This window comes from Pseudopipra pipra, chromosome Z (genome assembly GCF_036250125.1).
Source record: "Pseudopipra pipra isolate bDixPip1 chromosome Z, bDixPip1.hap1, whole genome shotgun sequence".
NCBI lineage: Eukaryota > Metazoa > Chordata > Aves > Passeriformes > Pipridae > Pseudopipra > Pseudopipra pipra.
Window position 1 is genome coordinate 57,975,714 of NC_087581.1, and position 22,342 is coordinate 57,998,055.

The 22,342-nt window shown below is 41.8% G+C and overlaps 1 protein-coding gene across 3 annotated transcripts in view; it reads left to right on the forward strand.

The window, feature by feature from the left end:
- The first annotated feature begins 5,337 nt into the window (after positions 1-5,337).
- Positions 5,338-22,342, forward strand: part of SNCAIP (synuclein alpha interacting protein) — a 93,281-nt gene continuing 76,276 nt past the window's right edge. For all 3 annotated transcript variants that reach the window (XR_010426947.1, XM_064642784.1, XM_064642785.1), the window contains exon 1: positions 5,338-5,449. The gene's annotated coding sequence lies outside the window, so the exon portion shown is untranslated. The remainder of the gene's footprint in view (positions 5,450-22,342) is intronic.

Here is a 22,342-nt window from a genome sequence, read left to right on the forward strand (position 1 = left end):
CTAATGAATTGAAAAGGATATGTGTAAATCGACATTGAACTTAAACTCCAAGCCTTTTGTCTTTTTATCTTATCTCTGAATTGGCAGCATACAACACATATATATTCTAATCACACAAAAAAACCCAACAATACCTTTTTTCCTTGTTCTTCTTTTTTAATGAGATCACATCAGAGAATGCAGGTCACATATACAAGATGGGAGAAAAGTGGAGTGTAACTCTGGACAGCCAACTACATGTGTATTCCCAGTATAAAACAGTAGCCAAGTAATCCCAAAAGCATGCTCTAGTGCTGTAAGATAATGCAAAAACCGGTTGGGTTCAGCTGCCTAGTGGGATCTGCTTCTGTGCATGGTGTCACCCTATGAAGAGTGCAAGTTCACATGCCCCTTAAACAGGAGCACTCCCTTAGCAAGTGATCTGACTTCAGCATGAGAGGCAGAAGGAGCTATACCAGGACAGTTATGGAGCAGAGGATGTAAGCCACTGCTTTAGAGTCTGTCTTACCTTGCGGCAACTTGCTTATGTTGCCATGTTCATACACCACCTGTTCAAAGGTGGTATTTGTACATAAAGCAGAGGAATAACAGATATGAAAAAAAGCCCAAACCATCTATTACCCTCTGTAATTTGTTTTGAGGGTCACACTTAGAAGCTTTCCAATTTGCCAACATTAATTTTCAGAATGAAGATCTGTGATGTCAAATATTCACAAATTCAAAGTTGTGGGCATGTATTGTTGTCAAAATCCCAGGGAATTCAAAGAAATCTTTTATAATCTCTCCAAAAAACTTTTGAAAGGAGGCTTGAAAATATACTGGAAATACATGGATGGTAAGAAAATCTATAAGCATGGACAGCATCTTATTTACAGCAAGCAAAGGCAAAACTAAAGCTAGGGTCAGAATTTCAAATTTCAAATAGCTGAATGAGAAGATGGACCAAGCATGGGTAATTTAATAGTGAAGCTAATTATCTACTACATCAGTGTTGTTTGGAGGGTAGTGATCAGGATTAGATCACTTTCTGAAAAACATTCCCTAGTTCAACCAGGAATTGTGGGTCTTTATGCCAGAAGTCAGAATAGCCGGTTATGGTAATTGTCCCTGACCTTTTGATGCAGTAATGCCATGTACTAGTTTTCCAACGGTACATACTATGTTCTGTCCTTCTGCACAGCTGTGCTGAACGTGTGAGTAGGACCTTGGATGTCACATTGTGAAATTCTCTGCGTGATTTATCCAGCAGAATAGGTCAAATAAATAAACATTTAATAAAACCCAGGGTTGAGTTTCCTCTCCCCCCATGATGTTGCCAAGTAAATGGCCTCTTAAGATTGCAGAAAATACCATTCTGCCCAATCCCAGAAACAAAGCTATATGTACTGAAAGATGATTTTGAACTAATTATTCAGATTTTTGTAACTGCCTCTCTTTTTGTGGATGAGGACCTGATCTGCATTCTTTTCAAGGCAATCTCTTGCTTTCTGAGTTATATTGATGGCAGATTGGCCTACTGTGGGCTAACATTACAAACACTGAAAAGAATGCAAAAACAGAGCAGAAAAACAATTGTTTTACTGCAGTCCCAGGTATGTACTTTAAAGACTCTTTCAGATGTAGCAGTTCCATGAATTTAAGATAGACTTACTCATCAGAATGTCTGTGGCACCGTTTGTTGTAACCAAGGCAAAACAGTAAGTCATTACTTCTAACAATCTCTGCAATGCTGTCATCATTCTCTCAGCCTAATAGAATTATGCCCATGACAGTATTTGTTATATTTATACATGCTTTTAAGAGTTAAAATGTTTTTCCAACTTGAGTAAAATATTTGATATATTGAAGGGCAAACTGAAGGTGGGAAAAATTAGGAACAATGTTTTTTGAATGTTAGATGCCAGACTGACTTGATCTGTAGCCTGTTTATCTCAGAATCTGAAGGTGAAGATAGGAACAGGTTTGTCTTGGTTTGGACTCCCTCTTTTGAAATGAGTACATAAATTATGTCATGCTCAAAAAATGGTAGTTGTTCTTACTGATCCTCAAAGTTAAATGTTTTCAATCTTTTTAATTTACTCTTTTTAAAAGAGAACATCTAAGTGCCCTGATGACTGCCTTGAATGACTATGAGTCATCACGGTTCATCATTTGACCGAGCTAAAGTTTGTTCTCTGTTATTTCAGGAGATACACTTACACTGCAATTGCTAGGTTTTACTTAATATGATACTGTTGGTGATGTCCCCCCGTGGAGATATATGTCAGCAGTCCTAGGTCACCATCAGGAAGTTCACAGGTTTCTTTTATATTTTAATTACTTCAAATCCCTACAGTGTTACCAACTGTTTGAGTTACCTGAACAACACTGAATCCCAGCCTTGGTGCTCTGAAAAAAATGGCAACACACTGTATATTGCTGGACTCATGTCTTCTAGGCTTCTGCTGCTTCCTTTCTGTTCCTGTCTACCTTTTCCATCACAAGACAGCTGCACATTTCCAGGAACAAGCATAAGGGCACCAGAGTTGGTCCTCCATAGGAATAGAAAATCTCCTGCTGGACATGTCTCCATGGGCTTTGAGCAGTAAGTAAAATGTGGTCATGTCTTCATGAGGAGTACTAGCAAGCACCACACTTTTAAATCTGTCTCAAGTTCACCTCTTAGAGGAATTTCAAAAGTAATGGAGGGTTTTCTGTCGCGTTCATTAAAATCAATAGATGTGATCACTGATGAATGCCGTGATTGCCGCTGACTGACATGGGTCCTTGATGTGGGCCATGGAATTCAGTTTTCCAAGGGCTGCTAGGCCACAGATCAGTCTTGTCTCATGTGCATCCAACCATACACTGTGCAGTTCTGACACGAATACCAGCCTCAGCTTCATCAAGTAGGAATACTGAGGTTCAACAAGCCACTAAATGATCCTGGAGAGATGTGCTAAGAAAAGCAGTGGGCAACACATTTTTGAATTACTTTATTCCATTGGGAATAGGATTATCAATGAGATGTTTTTTCATACTTCAGCAAACGTTCATATCTGCACACTCAGTGAGAAGAGAGCTAATTCTGTGATTTTGTTTTAGACAAAAAATAATGACGGGCCATATAGCTGGCAGTAAAAATCCATACTGGAATTCTTGCAAGAACTGAAGTTGTATATCATAATTTAGGGGTTTTTTACAGTCATGTAACATAATCAGCACTTCTTATTTAAACAATACTTTCAGCAATAAGTTCAGAAGTAGATACGTAAACAGGGTTATCAGTTCTAATTGAGATACTATCATATATAACACATACAAAGACACTTGGCAAGCTTTTATCTTACAAACTATATTTGCATATGAATGGTATTTATAGACTCTAAATTAAAATAAGATTTTTTTGGTTTTGGTTTTTCATCAACGCTATTTGTCAAGTAGGCCATACTCCTATATGACATTGTGTTCTGGAGCTGACCTGCATTCCTTTCAAACCATTTAATCACACACAGCTGACCAACATTCCTGTATAAAACCACCTAATCAAATGCATTACAAATACCCCAAATGGTTACTTAATCTCCATATATGTAGAAGTGTGAAACATGCAGTGTCTAAATATGCTCTTTCATAAAACCAAATTACATAAAAGCAGAAGACCTGTCCGAAGTATACCTTCCCCCCCCTTCAATACCCACAGACATTTTTAAGGTGGTTAAGATAGTATTGCTTCATATAGTTGGTGTTGCACATATACATTAGAATCCATTACTGTAATTCATATTCAAGCTTCTTTTTTACATGTCTTAAAAGTGTAATTTAATAAGAAAGGAATATAACAGCTTTCCACCTCTGGGCAAGAGTGTTAAATAAGCTGCAAATTATTTGAAAATGCATGACGCTGCAGCACTGAGATAGCTCAAGTAACATATTATGGAGGACTGAGTTTCCTTTCATCTCCAAGTCACAGGGTTCAGATGACAAGCGTCTCAAGGTTGGCAGTGTCTGATGACTCTGTGTCAGGATTAAGCAGAATAAGTTATTTCTTTTTATGCCCATTAGCCACACTTTGATTAGCACGTTAACTAGAAATCTCTGTAGGAAGAACAGAGACCCACTGAGTTGGAGCCTAAACTGTTTTCCCCATTTCCAGAGATACTTATCCAGAGCAGTGCTACGTGCTGTCTAATGTGGTACTTGTGGTACTGCTGAGTATGCTCTATGTGTTCTGCAGGCAATAATTTTCCAAAATGCCAAACTAGCATAAATTCACTTATTTTTCCTATATGCATCTCTCGGGCTTTTTTCAGTGCTTTCTCATCAGAGAAAATGAAATATAAGATGTACTGTTTGAAAGGTAAAAGTGCATAAAAGTGAGGGGAAGTGGAAAGGCATGTAAAGGGATACACTTGAGAGACAGGATGGAAAATATGCCTATTTTCCTAAGGGGGGAAAAAACCCTCAACAAAACAGACTAAATCATAAAGAGGAAAACCAGCCAAAGGTTCACTTTTATGCTCTTCTCCTGCTGCCATCAGGTGCCCATGTGGCAGGGTGTTACTCTGTTTGGAGGCCTCCTTTCTTCGTGCAGTCCCTGCAGCGCCTAAGGGACAGCCGGCGCGTTTCTGCCCGGCTCCGTGGGCACCTGCAGCGGCTGGGTGCAGGAGCACCCTCGGCAGCTCCGCGTGCTCTCAGCACTGTGGGAGAAAACGTAAGTTCCTCGCCAAGGAAGGTGGGATTAGCTCGATGGAAAGGTGTTCGAGCGTGCCACCGCCTCCATCCTCACGAGCCAGAGGGAAGCAGAAAGACTTTCCAGGTTTTACAGCATATCAAATAAAAACAAACAAACAAACAACAAAACTGCCCCCCCCCCCAAACCCATTAAATTTTATTTCAAACAGATGTGAGCGGAATGAACTCGGCATGTTCAGGTTAGAGCTCTGCATTTTCGTGGTTTTTTAGCGCAGCACTGTGCCACGCGCGGACGATTTGTCACGACGGCGCAGCGATTTCGGATACCGCGGGCATCGCTTCACACGCGCGCAGGACCCGCGGGGCGGGCGGGGGCGGCTCCCGGCGGGACGGGAACCCCGTTCCCACTTCCCAGCACCTCCGCCGGGGCCGCCCCGGGAGCGCGGGGGTCCCGCACAGCCCCCGCCCCCCGGTCACGTGGCAGCGCCCCCCGCATTGTGACGCAGCGGGGCCGGGCGGGGCCGCCCCCCCTTCCATCCTTCTTCTTCTTCTTCTTCTCCTCCTTCCCTCCTCCTCCTTCTCCCGGCCGCTGGCCGGTGGCAGGACAGAGGCGGAGGGCGGGGCGGGGGAGCCGGGCCGCTGGCGGAGCGCTGCCTGCACCGGCGTAGAGTGGCGGGGGGGCGGCAGCCGAGAGGCGTCACCTGGGTCCTTCCCTGTCTCCATCACCCCGCGGCTGCCGTGGAGCGGCCGCGGCCGAGCGGAGCGCAGGGCTGAGGTGAGGCGAGGGCAGCGGAGCCGTTCGGACGAGGGGCTTTGTTGCCGCCGACAGCACTGTCCCTCGGGGCGGCGGGAGGGGGGCGCGGAGCCGAGCCCGGGGTGTCCCGCGGGGGGTGCGGGTATTGCCGTCCCCCGGGGACGCGGGAGCGGCGCTGCCCGGGCGGCGGGGGACGCGGCCGGGGGGCGGGAGCGGCGAGCGGGGGCTGAGCCCCGGCCCCTGCCAGCCCGCCCCGGGGAAGTGCTTTCCGCATGAAATCAGGGCTGAACGCGGGGGGTTTTGCTGGGGCTGAGCGCATACGTGATGTCAGCCCCGCGATGTGCCGCCGCTAAGCCCTTGTAGCGCGGTGTAAGGCGCTGACACTCGGAGCCGACCCAGATCCACTGCTGCTCTGCTCGGAGCCGGGCGCCCGGGCGGGGACCCGGCTGTCAGCACCCTCCTATCCCGCCGGGCAAGCCGAAATCTGGAAGAAAATCAAGTAGGAGTTTCATGTTTGTAACTGGGGGGAAATAAATGCCAAGTCGTCGGGTAGAAAAACTGTGCCAAGGCTTATACTTGGGCGAGCCCAAGATCGTGTTTTTGCAGCACCAGAGATCAAACCTTTTTCATGCTCGTATCAGTGAGCATTTTTGTGTGAGCAAATGCAGTTTATATGAAGAAGAGCTCGAGGATCAGGTCTGATGGTACTGGATAAAAACCAGCTCCCAAACAGTCTGTCTTCGTTGTCAGTGTCATCACCTGACGGCACTTTCAATGATTGGCTTAAAGCCACAACTCTTACAGAGATATTAATCAGTCACAACTGCTTTTCAAAAAGTCCCCCCAATCGAAAACCCACCAAAGAACTGCTAGTGCCTGTGCTTCCATGGAAAATCTTGGAAGCATAGCCTCGTTTTACACCTCAGCAATCCAACAGCAAAAGGTAACTGAAAAGAAGTTTTAAAAAATTATGCTTAAGCAAATCTCTTGACTGTTGGACCCTTTTGTGTTATTTAGATGGCTGAAGAAAGTTATAGAATCATAGCATTGGAAAATCAAAATCACTTTATGTCTTGTGCAAATATCACTGGTCCCTCAGCAAGAAGTTATGTAGAATGATGTGCGTGTATTTTAACCTTGTCCAGCATGCTGTAGCAGACTTTCATGGTGTCCTGCCCTTACTGAATTTAGGAGTTATATGTACTGCATGTACTTCCAATGAGCCATAAAAAGCATGACCTTTTGCCTAACTACCACCTATAAACATGAGCTTCTTCAGCCTAAAATCCTCTGCAACTAGCTCATGGGTGAGCTCATGCCTGTTGAACTCGGTAAGCCACTTCTCTCTTTGTACTGCTAAGCCTGCAAGTATGCCTGGTGTGATACTGGAGCCATAGTTCGAAGATTTTGCAGGTAAGCTGGAAACCTGTTTTCGAGAGCAGGCTTGGGGAGTTGCTCAAGACACAGTGAGATGTTAAACAGTAAGAAGCACTTTTCATGTATATAAAACAGTTAGAATTGACCTGTGCAGTTATCAAGAAGACATTTGCCTCATCACTATAGTTACAATTGGAAAATTGTAACTTTTCCTTTTGGTGTTCAGTTAGTTAGCACAGAGACATACTGCCCATGCCTGATGTGAAAAGGCTCCCTTTGTAAGGTGTGGTATGTCTAATTTCTGCATGTTTTTGTGTGTCAAGATCAGCTTACGCAAACTGACTGTTCCGCTTATCACAGGCACTGACACTGTCTTAAACTGGCAGTTCAGTGATTTTTCAGGTCTTTGTGGTTTCTGGTCTGTGTCATTGATTCAGCATGCTGCAGAAAGCATATGTGGCTTGTAGCTTGTTGAAAAAATGGGTAAAATAGAATTACATCGGAGGACTGGCCCAGTGAAGAGTTACTCCAAATCCGAGGAACCTATTAAAAAAACCCTCCTTTTTCTGAAGTGAGCAGTCCAGTGTGGGCTACTCAAAATGCTTTAAGTGGCATTTTGGCATAAGGAGATGGACAGTGTTTCAGGTTCTATAGAAGTTCTGTAGAAGGTAGTAAAACTTGTATAGAAGATAGTAAATCATATTAGATAGAAACTGCTTGTCTTCTTAATGTTTTTTTCTCTAGTGACAGCAACATGGCAAGTAAGTATGACATGAGTTCTTTGGGGCCAGCTTCTGAGTTTACAAAGTGCTGCATGTAAAAAAAAAGTAGACTTCTTGGACAAAGGTGACTATGCGATACTTTGGGAGATTCTGTCCCTTCATCAAGTACTGTGAATAAGTGATAGGTAATTTTTTTTTTCATGAATGAGAAACTGTGATCCCAAATATTATGTATTTTGTAACCGCTTTTTGTCCAGACATCAGCAGAACTTGAAAAACTAGGAAGTGCCCCTCTGCTTCCCAATTGTGCGATCTTCCTGGGAGCCAATACTTGTTCCCATGCAGACTCCATAGGTGCAAGAAGTCTTCATCCCACACACGTATGAGAAGGGATACCACCCACACTGGTGCAGCTCTCTTCCTCACACAGTCTCCTTCCAGGATGTCCCAGACCTCTGTTGTATCTACACCCACAGCAGCTCTGTTCTTCTTGGACGCTTGTCTGATTAGAAACAGGAAGGGGTAAGTGGGGCGGCCCTACTGTGGCCACTATAGTTTTGTGCTCTGAAGTGGAGACGTGCATGTAGCGTTGCCTCCACGTGTGACAAGATGCCAGCAAGAAAGGAGGAGCACACAGCCAGAGGCAGGCTGATGGGGGTTATTCAGCTGTCATGGCCAGCAGCACAAAATTTACATTGGCAGTAGTTGTGACATCGTTCGGTGTCATGTGTGCATGGAGTGGTGATGCCGCATCTCATGAGCACAAAGACCAGTAGTTCCAGCAGCCTTTGTGGAATGCAGCAAGTTATTTCCCTCATCTGGCTTTTAAATGTTTCAGCAGACTAGATGAGATGTGCAGCACAGCTTTATTTCCAGCCTTGCCTGTCTCTGATTACCTGCATGAAGCTCCAGAAGCAACCCATGAATCATGAGCAAAGAGGGGAAGAGAAGGGAGCAATTACCCTTTTTTTTTTCAGTTTTATTAGGATAAATCTACATCTCTTTCAGGCTACAGTTGAAAGTAAAATGTCAGGAGAAGAATATGCTTATCCTTCCTTATGCAGCCATGATAATTATAGTTAATGCCAAGTAAAATAAACAAAAGTTTGTATTTTTCAGGTGAAAGTCTTTGTAAGGAATCCACTTGCCAATGCTTTACTGTGCATTGCTTAGAAAATACAGTAATTTTGTAGAGTTGAAATATATATGTTCCTTGTCAAGATTAAAAATATGTTAGAAAAAGTTGAGAAGTGTTGGATTTTGGAGGGGCAAATAGTTCTTCTCGACTGTTGTCAGAATAGGACCATAACTAAAGTAAACTAAAGGAAATAGTGCTTAGATTATTGGTAAGAGGACGTGGAGTAGCATTGTGTCTGTGCTCCCTCTTTTTCTGGCAGATCTCTTTTTCTCGAAGGAGGCAGAGAAGATAGGCTTACATGGAGCAGGTGCAGAGAAAACACAAGAGAATTTCTCTTTAAATGCAAATATGGTTCTGCAATAGATTTATATGCACCATGGAACCATTGGAAACAAGAAAATAGAACATATGCATCAGATACTTTATTGATTTAAGATCCTAAGAGAGCTTTAAAGTGAGTGGGGAAAATAATTAATTATTTTGGTAGAAATGTCATCTGCCACTTCCCTGTCTAAGGTGGAACTGTGATTTCATCCTCTAAGATAAAACTCTAAGTGATTCGGGGATCTGAAGATCTTAGAGTTATCAAAGAGAAGTACAATTGAGCCACTATAGTTTGGCAGTCAGGGCAATCCTCCATTATGTATATTTTGTTGTATGTTAAGGGGTGTTTGCAAAAGCTTACTTTGAACATGAATGGGGTTGATTTGCACTCTTTAAAGAATTATTGAGCGATGCTTGAAAATGCGTTTTTCCTCATTAAAGCATAGCATTAGGTTTGTAAGGTTTGCTGTAAGCATTTCCTTTTCAGTTCTGTTTCTTCCTCAGTTCTTGTTTGCAGTCAAACTGCTGGCATTATTTTTGTTTATACCAGAGAAAAAAGCATTGTTTTACTTATCTTTTAAACTCAATACAGTGTATTATATGACCTCTCCTTATATATAAATCCTCCCTCCCTTTCCCCTTCTGCTTTATTGTTACTGTATCAGTCTGGAACATTCCATTTAAAATGTAATTCTAATCAGGAACTTAGCACTTCCCTTCAACCCCCCCCATTTTAGCCAACTTGTTTACATCTTTGAGTAAAAATCAAGCTGTGCTACATAGCTTTCTTGGAACAGGCTGCCCAAAGAGGTTGTGAAGTCTCCTTCCTGGGAATATTCAAAACCAGCCTGGACATGATCCTGTGCAGTCTGGTCTGGGTGAGCTTGCTTTATTAGGGGGATTGGATTTGATGATCTCCAGAGGTCCCTTTCAACCCCAGCTATTCTGTGATTCTGTGATGCGCATAACAGGGGCATGCACATGATTGTGATTTGAAGCTACACTGCTCTGCTGGTTTTCCATCCATTTAGTTCTTTTGCAGGATCTGGCCACAGTGAGTGGCTTTTTTTTTTTTTTTTTAAGAATTAGGACATGCGTTTAACTGTCCAGACTAACAACATATAACTGTTGCCATGCTTATATGTGCATGTACCTACCTCGTGTTCTTGTTTACTAAAATACAGCTCTAAATATCCTGCCTTTTATATGCTGTACTGTCAGTTCCAGTTGAGTCCCAGCAGTAAATATATGAAGAGCCCAAGTTGCTTTTGAATTGGCTCAAGATTCTAAATATTGAAGACACTTATTGAATATTTGTAAAAGCTATCTCCAAGATGTTTTTAAAAGCAAACAAGCACCAAACAAAAAGAAGCAGAATATATTTGGGAAATAGTGTACACAGAAGCAGAAGAGTGCTAGTAGGGTAAATGAGCTGTGTCACATTCCCTGACCCACACTTCTGTTGTTCTAAGTCTAAGTGTACTTGTTTTTCCTCTTTGTACATGCAAAGAGTCTTAAGGTACGTGTTTGAATTATGTTAATTTCTGAGATATTATCATTTTGCAAACTCATATGTTGAATACTGGATAAAGCACAATATTTATGCTTGTTGCTAGGACATGGGCAAAAACTTACCTTGAGTTGCTTTTCATTAATGTTGAAATTCTGACAGGCTTGGTGCTGTGACCACTTCCTGGGTGAAGAACCTTCACCCTCTGGTTGAAGAACCTTTTTCTGATATCCAGTCTAAAGAAAGCTTCCCTGACACAGCTCTATGCAGTTCTCTTGGGTTCTGTCACTGGTCACTACAGAGAAGAGATCAGTGCCTGTCCCTCCTCTTCCCCTTGTGAGGAAGTTGTAGACTGCAATGAGATCTCCCCTGTCTCCTCTTCTGCAGGCTGAACAGACCAAGTGACCTCAGATGCTCCTCCTACGGCTTCCCCTCTAGGCCCTTCACCAACTTTTTAGCCCTTCTTTGGACACCCTTTAATAGCTTTAGATCCTTCTTATATTGTGGTGCCCAAAACTGCACAGTACTCAAGGTGAGGCTTCACCAGCACAGAGCAGAGTGGGAAAATCACCACCCTTGGCTGGCTGGCGATGCTGCAGCTGATGTACCTCAGGACACTGGGTATTGTTCTTTCGATGGTAAGAACTGAGAGTAGTGCTCATGTAGGTATTAAATTGACATTTTTAAGGTAGAGGAATGCTTCCCTGTGCTTGTTGCACCCCAGGATATAATTGATCCTTTTTTGACTGCCAGGACACATTGCTGACTCGTAGTGAAGTTGCCATCAAGCAGAACCCTCAGGTCCTGTTCCACAGTGCCTCTCAATCCTTCTCCAGCCACTTGTTTCCCAGTCTGTCCCTACATCTGGGGTTGCCCTGTCTCAGGTGCAGAATCGGACACTTGGCCTTGTTAAATTTCATCTGGTTGGTGATTGCCCAGCCCTCTAATTTGTCGGGATGTGCTTTCAAAGGAGTCAGCAGCTTCTCCCAGTTTGGTGGAAGTTACCAGGACAGCACTGCTTGGTGTCTGGAAATTTCTCTATGATTAAGTGCTGAGGTGCCCAAGTCCAGACAGCTAACTGAAGCACAACTTTGCATGTGCTTACAGTTTCCAGAGAGACAGGCAGCAACAAAAGATTTTTATCCCTGCACCTAGAACTTTCTGTATTTTGCTAACTTGCTTCTTCCCACGGTAAATTAACCCATGAGTAATTTACCCCTGCTGCTGAGATCCAATTCCTACCAGAGCTTTAATTGTCTGAGTCAACACTAGCTTATGTGTCTTTATACTCTCCTGATAAGGCAGCTAAGTGTGCTGAATAACTGCATTCCTTCCTAACTTGTCTTCTGGTTGTCATTTAGCAAAATGCACACAAAATCTCCCCAGAGTGAATCATTTATTACACAATCAGTTTAAGAACATATGTAGATCCCTTTGGTCACTTGCTGGACAAATGGTAGTAAGCCATTCTTGAGAGAATGCAGTGTCTGTAGTAGTCTGTAGCTAGTAGAGGATGTAGTGGTGCAGCTGTGCAGCAAAGCAGTGTTTGGGGAAAGGAGGTCCTGAATTCATAGGACTTTATCAGCTCCTGGCTTTTTGCCTCACAGAAAGTTCTGCCCCTGGTAAAGGTGTTGTTGGTATCTTGATGTTCTTCTGAAATCACTGGCCTTGAACCAGTAGATAACTGAGAGGAGACCTCATTGCAGTGTACAACTTCCTCGTGAGTGGAAGAAGCATGCAGGCAGGGATCTCTTCTCTGTGGTGACCAGTGACAGAACCTGATGGAATGGCCTGAAGTTGTGTTAAGGGAGGTTTAGGATGGATATTAGGAAAAGGTTCTTCACCCAGAGGGTAGTTGGATGCTGGAACAGGCTCCCCAGGGAAGTGGTCACAGCATCAAGTTTGACAGTTTCAAGAAGCATTTGGACAATACTCTCAGACACATGGTGTGACTCTTGGGAATGGTCCTGTGCAGGGCCGGAAGTTGGACTTGATGATCCTTGTGGGTCCCTTCCAACTAGGCATATTCTGTGATTGTGTAACTAATATGCCTGCTTCAGTTAGGGCTTCAGAATCCAGCGTTAGTAATATATGAATAGGAATGAGTGCTGTTTACAGGTAACACGATTGTCTCCATCTGCCTGTAGAGTGTCTCTTCCTCAGAGGTAAAGCTCAGTGAGTTGCTGAACGTGAAGGTTCAGGTTAACCTGGCCTGACTTTGCAAATCCCCACAGGAAAGGCCAACCAACATGTGTTACAGTGTACTCCAGGAGTACAAGGGAAGGAGGTTCTGCAGAGGACAGAATTAGCACAGCTAATAGAATTTAACAAAATGGACACTCTCTCTAGCATGTGTTCCTCATCAGGTCTCATACGCTTTACAGTAGACTTCCAGACTTTTTGTTTTGCAAATGCAGTTTTTAGATGAACATATCTACGGTAGCTCTATTTTTGGATGTGTCTACACTGCAGTCGAGTAGTGTGATTGCAGGACATGCAGACAGCTCTGTAATAGCTTTGATCTATATGTGATATGAAGACATGCCAGCCTAGACTTAAGAGAGGGCTTTGCAAGCCTTCTGGACAGATTGTTAAACCATGCTGAAGTCTACTTTCATCTGTCTCCACTGCTATTTTTAACTGTGCTCTCTCGATTTGCACTATCGTGGATACTCCTACACACGGTGACATAATTGACAACTGCATGCCCACTGCTTTGCCGCAACCTTGTTGGTGGATGCTTTGCATCTGGACTTGTGTTTCTTTTTCTTTGTACTGACACAGTCTTCATTTCTTTTCCACTGAGTTTAATTGGCTATTTCACTATATAATTCCTCTCTGTAAGGAATTATAGAACGGACAGTGGAGTGTAGGAGAGACTTCTGACAATTTTGCACTCCAAAAATTAATTTTAGAGTCCCTATTCTAAATTTGATTGTTAAGCTCAACCTTAAAGAACCTTCAGATCCAGGCCACACATTTTTGCAAGAGTTAAAATTCAGATGAGAGACCAGGTTGAAGAAGTGGTGTTAGAAAGTGAGCATTTTAAAATGTCCTTTATCAAAGCACTGAATCTAGACCACAGGGAAAAAAAGAAGTGAAATTATATGAAAAATGTCAGCAATAACAGTAAGATCACTATAATATATAAAACACAATCCAACTCTGTTAAAAAGGCTTTGAATGTGCTTTTAAGAGAAGTAATGTGTATGAGTTTTGAACATTTCAAAGAAAATCCCAGCAATACCAAGAGTTTCTTGTTGTTTTGGTTTGTGGGGTTCTTTTATTGGTTTGTTTGTTTCATTGGTAGGGCATTTTCAGTTTTTGCTTTTTTAATTTATGTAGTAAGCATTATTTTTGGTTTGACAGTCAGATTAGTTGTTAAATTATTCCACATGCTTGTCAATGAAGTGTACTTCCAATTAAGGTAGCACGTTGTATGAGTAAAGTTTGACGACAAGTATACTTGCGTATCAGATTTTAGTATTTTTTAATTCAGAAATAGACTCTCCTTTCCTTCTTAAGAACCAACCAACCAAAAAAACTCTGCAGAGAACTGCAAAATTGATCTATATCTAAAGATATATTCTGAAAATACCCATTGAGTATCCAGTTCTTTTACTGGACAATTTTCATGCTATTTAACAAAGACAAGGGAGAAAACATGGTTTGAAAAGTGAAGTTAGGATATAAAAGGATTAATTCATGCAAATTTTTTTCATGGCACAAAAATATTTCACTTAAGAGTGAATACTGTCAAACAGAGTGGAATACAAAATAGACTCTAATAAAGCATGTGTTATGTGACATGAGGCATGCTTTAGAGGAGTAGCATGAAGCTGAGCTTTTTAGCCTGGTGGTATGCTGCAACTTGTCTGCCAAGAAAATATGTTGTTTCTAGATAAATGCTTAAACTGAAATAAATAAAATCTTCTCTTATCTTTTATTAAACACTTCTTTAAAAGAAGTACTTCTTAGGCCTGTCCTTGACACCTTTCTGAGGAAAAAGAATAGTGTTAGTTCACTGGATGCTGTGCAAGAATGCAAGCTAAGCCTGGTTCTAGCACCACATGGTCTTGAATAAATGGCTCAAGTCTTTTCACCTATAAAATTGGAAGAAAATATAATAGGGAACCACAAATTGTCAATAGCAACATCTTTTTGTACTATGGAGATCTAACAGTTTTTTGTTTTGAGAAAGATTCATTGTTCGTGTTGAACAGCTCCAGCATCTTCAAACTATGAGACTCAGTGTATTTCCCATGGTGTACTTAGTCTTTCTCAGACCCCTCCATAATCCTGCATAATGCTGGGGGCATTATGTAGTCCCACAGGACTGTTCTCTACACACATTGTGTGCTGGAAGCAAAGAACTGTGTCTTCTGGTTAAACCTCCTTGGAAAAAAACCCAAAACCAAACCATAACTGGAAATTACATGAATAGTTAGCAGATTTGCAATGGTTACAAAGTCAGGTGCTTATAAGGTAAAAAATGTGAGAACTGCTTCATGATGTCCTTGCTCTTCCCCTTTTTGGCAAGTTGCATGGTGGTCAAGAATGTTTAGTAGACATCCTTGGCTCATTTACTAATGGAGCTGGAATACACATAGACAACAGGGTAAAGAAACAATCATCACAAAGGAAGGAACCTTAAATACCATCTAGTTCCAGCCGCTCTGCCATGGACAGGGACACCTTCCACTATACCAGGTTGCTTAAAGCCCCATCCAACCTAGCCTTGAACACTTCCAGGGATGGGACATCCACTCATGCACTAGGCAACCTGTTTCAGTGCCTCACCACCCTCACAGGGAAGAATTCTTCCTAGCATCCAATCTAAACCTGCTGTCCTTTAGTTTAAAACTCTTGTTCCTTGTTTTATCTCTATAAGCCCTTCTTTAAAATCCCTCTCCAGCTTTCTTGTAGGCCTTCAGGTACTGGAAGGCCACAGTGAGATCTCCCTGGAGCCTTCTCCTCTGCAAATTGAACAATCCCAATTCTTTTACAAGACATGCTCCATCCCTCCAATCATCTTTGTAGCCTTCTTATGGATTTAATCCTACAAGTCTATGTCTTCTTTTCTGTTTTGAGGACCCCAGAGCTGGATGCAGCAGCTCAGGTGGGGTCTCACAAGGCTGGAATAAAGGGGCAGAATCACGTCCCTCGACCTTCTGCCCACTCTTCTTTTGATGCAACCCAGGATGCAACTGGCTTTCTGGGCTGTCGGGTGCACACTGCAGGGTCACATCCAGTGTCTCATTCACCAGCAATCCCAAGTCCTTCTTGGTGCTGCTCGCAATCCCTCCATCCCTCAGCCTGTGTTGGTACCAGGGGTTGCCCCAGCTCAGGTGCAGCATCTTACACTTGGCCTCTTTGAACCTCATGAAGGTCCCATGGACCCACTTGAGCTTGTCCAGGTCCCTCTGGATGGCATCCCGACTTTCAGGTGTGTCAAAAGGACTGGTCAGCTTGGTGTCATCTGCAGCCTTGCTGAGGGTGTACTAGATCCCTTTATGTATGTCATTAATGAAGATATTAAATAACATTGGTCCCAATACAGACCACTGAGGGCACCACTTGTCACCGGTATCCATCTGGACACTAAGCCATTGACCACCACTCTCTGGATTTGATTATCTGACCAATTCACCAGACAGTCCACCCCTATCTCTCCAGTTTAGAGAAAAGGATGTTGTGGGGGACCATAAGGTCCAGATAAATTACATCCTCAGTTCTTTTGTTGTCCACCGATGGAATCACTCCATCGTAAAAGCCACTTGGTTGGTCAGGCAGGACTTGCCCTTGGTGAAGCTGTGCTGGCCATCTAGAATCACCTCCCCATGTCTTCCACATGCCATAGTAAAGCTTCTAGGGGGATCTGTTCCATGATCTTCCCAGGCACAGAGGTGACGCTGACAGGTCAGTAGCTCCCCGGGTCCTCCTTTCTACCGATTTTAAAGATGAGTACAATGTTTCCCCTTTTCCAGTCACCTGGGAGTTCAACTGACTGCCCTGACTTTCAAGTATCATGGAGGGTGGCTTGGCAACTACAATATGGAGGGCCTGGTTGCACAGAACACGGATATGGTGGAAGTACTGAATGCATTTTTTGCCTCAGTCTTTACTAGCAAGCCTGGCCTTCAGGGTGGAAAGGTCGGAGCAAGGAAGATATACCCTTGGTAGAAGAGGATCACGACAAGGAAACTGGTCATAAGTAAATCCACAGATCCTGATGGGATGCATCCATGAGTTCTGAGGAAGCTGTCATTGTGAGGCCACTTTCAATAGCCCTTGATAAATTATGGTAACTGGGAGAAGTACGTGAAGGCTGGAGGAAAGCAAATATATTCCTATCTTCAAGAAACACAGGAAGGAGGACCCAGTGAACTACAGGCCAGACAGCCTCACCTCAATCCCTGAGAAGAGGCTGGAGAAGCTAATCCTGGAAACCATTTCCAGGCACATGAAAAACAAGAAAATCATCAGCCATAGTCAGCATGGTGAGGAAGTTATGCTTGATCAACTCAATAAACTTTTATGATGAAATGTCTAGTGTGGTAGATGAGGGAAGAGCGGTGAATGGTGTCTACCCAGACTTTAGTGAGTCCTTTGACACTGTCTTCTAGAAGATCCTCACAGAGAAGCTGTCTGTATACAGACTGGAAAAGCAGGCAGTGAGGTGGCTTGAAAATGGGCTGTATGGCCTAATCCAGAGGCTTGTTAGCAATGAAACAAAATCTAGTTGGAGATCAGTGACTAGCAGTGTATCCCAGGGGTCAAATCTTGTTTAACATCACCATTAATGATCTGGATGGTGGGGCACAGTGCACCCTCAGCACATCTGCAGTGGCACATAGGCCAGAGTGTTGTTCTGCCAGTCAGAGGGACCTTTAAGGGCTGGAGAAGCAGACAGACAGTAACCTCATGTTACTGCACTGAAGAGCAAAGCCCTGCATCAGGGGAGGAACAACCCCATGCACCAATATATGTTGGAGGCCACCCAGCTGATAAGCAGCTTGGCAGAAAAGACCCTGGTGCTAATTTTCAGGAAAGTTAATGTTTGCAGTAAAATTGCTAAAAGTTTTTTTAACAATATTTGTTGAACAGGTTGAACATGAGTGGCAGTGTGCCCTTTTGGCAAAGGCGGTGAATGGTATTCTGGTCAGCACTGGACAGGGTATGTCCAGCAGGTCAAGGAAGCTGAGCCATCCCCTCTATTCAGTAGAGTGAAAAGAGAGGCAACAGGTGCAGTGCTGTGTCCAGTGCTGGACTTCCCAGTATGAGTGACATGAGACTGGAGAGAGTCCAATAAAGGGCCATAAAAATGAATAAGCGATTGAAGCATTTCATGTGAGGAAAAGGTGAGCGGTCTGGGACTGTTCAGCTTGGAGAAGGAAACCCGAGGCAGAAATCTTGTCAATATATAAAAAATACCCACTGGTAGGGTACAAGGAGAACTGAGCCAAGCTCTTCCCAGTCGTGTCCAGAGAGAGAAAAAGGGGCGACAGACACAAACTGATACACAGGAGGTCCCTTCTGAATATCAGGAAACATTTTTTCACTGTCAGAGTGACCAAGCACTGGCACAGGTTGCACAGAGCGGTTGTAGAGTCTCCGTCCTTGGGGATACTTGAAAGCCATCTAGATGCAGTCCTGGGCAACTGACTCTAGCTGATGGTGCTTGAGCAGGGGTTTGGACCGGATGACCTCCAGAGCTCCTTTCCAATCTCAACTGTTTTGTGATTCTATGAAATAGTATGAAGAGACAAGGCAACAGTGAATAGCCTGTGTCTCTGCCTCTGTGGTGGTAGCCTTGTGTGTTGCTAAGCATGAAACCCAAATCATTATATGGCTGATAGCCATGAAAGCCATATGCTTTCATATTTAGGTTGTCTACACTGAACCTTGTGGTGTTGGAGACATACATGAAATGAACTGCAGTGAGAGCTGTCTCCCACTTCTGACAGTGATCAGTACAGTCTGGAGATGTGGACAAATACACAGGAAATCCCATGTGCTCCCATGTTTCTCATCCTGGCCTCTTTGTTGTTATTCTGTGGCTTCCTGTAAGCACCTTTGTCTGTGTTTCAAATTTCTAGGTAGGGATAATAATGCTTTCTCATCCTGTAATGGAGACTGTGAATGAATTAAGGAATGTTTGTGAAAACACTTGGACAGTACTGATGAACATCCTTGAAAAAGCTGATCTTTCACTCACTGTGGAGCTTACAGAGTCTAAAATTAGTAAGATGTATTCTAGTTAAATGCTGGATGAGAAATACAAGAAATGAAAATATCCACCTGATTTTTCTGAGTAGTTTGGCTGTGCTTTGCATAAAGTAGGTATCCTTTTGCAAAACATAAAAGTATAATCCTTCAGTTAATCTCTGTATCAAAATCAGTACATGTAAATGAATGTGCCAATGCATAAATTTTGTGACATTGTAGTTTTTGATGTAGTGAGATTCATTTCCTTAACATAGTTTCAAAAATGTAATTTTTTTCCCTTGGTAAAGTGTTTTAGAAATCTCTGAAAGAAGACACTACAAAATTTCAGCTTAAAATAATATTACTACTTCTAAAGTTGGAACTTCTGCCACCTCATCCCGCACTGCTGTTGGAGACTAATAGCTGTACAACTGAGCACTGGTGTTGGTCTTATCTTCATAATATTTTAATATTTAAATATTTTAAGCAACTAATATTGGATAGCAATACTCTATGTATAATAACATTGTATAGCTGCAGCAGTACGGTTGCAGTCTATTTCTCATTACTCAAATGAAAAAATAATGACAGTTTCTGAAGGACAGCATTCTGATCTCTGAAGAATAATTTAGCTGTTTTTCACTGAATTTTCCAGTTTCCAGCAAACTTTAACTGAAAGAAAAGGTTCTTTTTTGACAGTGCTTAAATTTACAGTAGTTTACACTGCTAACTATTAAGAATTTTTGCGAAAGACTTCACAGGCTGTGTCTGGGAATAGAGTATGAAAAATAGTGAAACTTCTCTCCTGTGTTCATTTAATTTTATCAAACTGAAGATATTTTCATAGATGTTAGTGGTCATTGCTGATTTTGAGGGAAGTTCATGTTTGCAGTGAAAGTTAAAAGTTTGCTAAAAGTTTTTTTAACAATATTTCTTTACTTGAAAAATAAATACCTGTAATATATTCATACAGTATTTATCAAATTGATGTGATTCATCAAGTAATCTCGAAAGTGGGTTGGTCAGAGTGACAAGGAGAGTGAGTTTTTGTGAGTGAGTTTTTGAGTTCAACGTTTCTTTTTTTTTGGCCCATGGCCACCATATGCACAGATACATTCATCTGTGATATATAAGGCTGACTCACATATCAAACTGAAGTGTATTGCTGGTCACACACTGGTGCCTCAGATCCAGACTGTGAGTAGAATGTACTTTCAATAAACGGGAAGTTTGAAATTTGAAGTATCACATTTTGTTAGAGTTTAGCCTTTGGATATACTAGTGAATTTCAGTGCACAAAGGATGGGACAGTGGAATTGATCGCCCATATATATTAAAAGAGAGAGAATAAAAAAGGGTGCAGTTGGAAGACAGAATAGGAAGGTGGTTTGATCCTTGTTGCAGAGAAACAAGCCTTGGACCAGAGAGCAAGATGGTGCATAGACTTCACACAGATGGTGGATACACTTGATATATTGTGACCCTTGCGGGAAATGTTACTTATATAGAAGTTTTCCCTTGAATCTATAATTAAAACATGAAAAAAAAAACATGAAGCATAGAACATGAAGCAAGAAATCATCGTGGGACTGAATGCAGGATATATATTTTGGCAGAGAAATGTAAATGAGGCAAGTTCTAAATTTCTGACTTCAAATACAGCATTTGGATGTTGCAAACTTGAGAGTACTGTTTGGCATTAGTTCTTTTCCAGGATATTTCTAGAAATAATTGAACCAGCCACAGTGGGACTACAAGGTGTTGAAATTCTACTTGGCAATTATTGAATTTGGGTTAGGTAATTTAAATGAGAAAAGGAAAGATACAGGAAAGTGTTTGAAAAATGCCTTTTTCTCATTCTAAAAATAATAATTAAAAAGGCCCCTCAAACCCCACCATGACCTAACAGATGCTTTCAGCATTAAAAATTTGTTAAGCAAAGATATTTTAGATTACTTGGTTTATTGAAACAACACATATAAATGAAATGTGTTCTTCAATTAATAAAAAAGTACTTTTGAAAGATTTATTGGGATGATATACTGATTAAATTAATTCCATATTGTTCTATGATCAGTGCCACTGCAGAAGTAGGGTGAATAAGAGTGTTGCAAGGTGTTAAGGAGAAACCAAAGCCAGGTTTTGTGTCACAAAACTGCTGTATCAAATAATATGATTTTATTTAAGTGACTGTACTGACAGCAGAAAGTTAGGAAGGATCACTGCCCCAGTGGTACTACCCCCAGTGCTGCTGCCGTTGATTCAGCAGGAAAAAGAGAAACCTCAGTTAATGATTTTAAATGAGAGTGCAATGAGTCACATCTGCTTTATTAAAGACATTGACATAGAATTCCTCCTCTCCTCCCAAACCAATGCATGGTTTGGAAAGGCTGAGCTTGCTATGCTTGATTTCATCCTAACATAAGCATTGGAGCCTACATTAGCAGCGGTAGTTGCCATAAGCCCTATGCTGCTCTGTCTTACTTTGAGGCCAAGTATCTGATTCCTTGTGGATGCTGTTACTAGAGTGTATTATTTTTGGATTTTTACATAAGAACTAGGCTACCAAAAGAAGGCAATTTTTTATTTCTGTAGTTCATGAACTCACAAGAGCCCTGCAGATGTTCAATATTCATTACCCTTGCCAAAAGACGAGAAGTTGTGAATGCTTTTATGGCATAGTACTTTTCAAATTATACCTAGAGTAAACTGTTGTTAAATCAAACTATCATGAATATTTTTATGTATCACTTTCTTCTCAAGTTGATTATGAATTGTGTGCAATCATTGGTTTCCTGTACATTCTGCTTAATTCTCCTAAAAAAGCACATCTCCAAGTCTTGCTTAAGTAAGTACAAGAGCAGCGCGTACACTTACACACTCTTTGTCCTGTAGTGTTTCTTTATGTTGGTAAAGTTTTATGTTACTTTGGAGTGCTGTTCAGATGACGCATGGGCTTAACACTTTTCGGCTCCATTTAGGATATAGCGGTTGAATTTTCTTTTTTCTGTGCATTTTCAGTACAGGATGAGTAGTGGTTGTTGTCTTGACAAATGGCTTATGGTATGTTACAAGGGGGATGTAGAAATCCAAAGCAAGGCATTCTTAGTATTCAAATAGTTAATTCTTTCCTCTAACAATGTTACCGAATAGCTACACAAGGCTCTATTTTATTTCCTTTCATTAGCAATGTACTGGTTGTGAAAAATACCTCAGAAGTCTGATCAGCTGATCTTGCAATCATCATTTAGTAATTGCCTCCTGAATTAGAGGGAATAAGCACTGGTTTTGTTGTAGAATGCACTGTATTTCAGTTGCTGATATTCTTAGAAATAATGAAGTGAGCTGCAAATAATCTTGACATGAAATAATACAGCATTTTATGTCTCTCAGTGTTCCAAGTGACCATGACTTGATCCATGTAAGTCTTTGGTTCAGTCTCAACTCTAGGTTTAATGGAGGATTTATAGACATGTTGAATGGCACTTGTACTTGTATATGATTGATGCAGTGTTCTATATATATATTACAGTTCTGCATTGTAAATTATTTGATGTTTTAGTATTAAAAACAGATGAAAACCTATAGCTTTAGTATTATATATGCAGAGAAGATGGATATATTCATACATACTC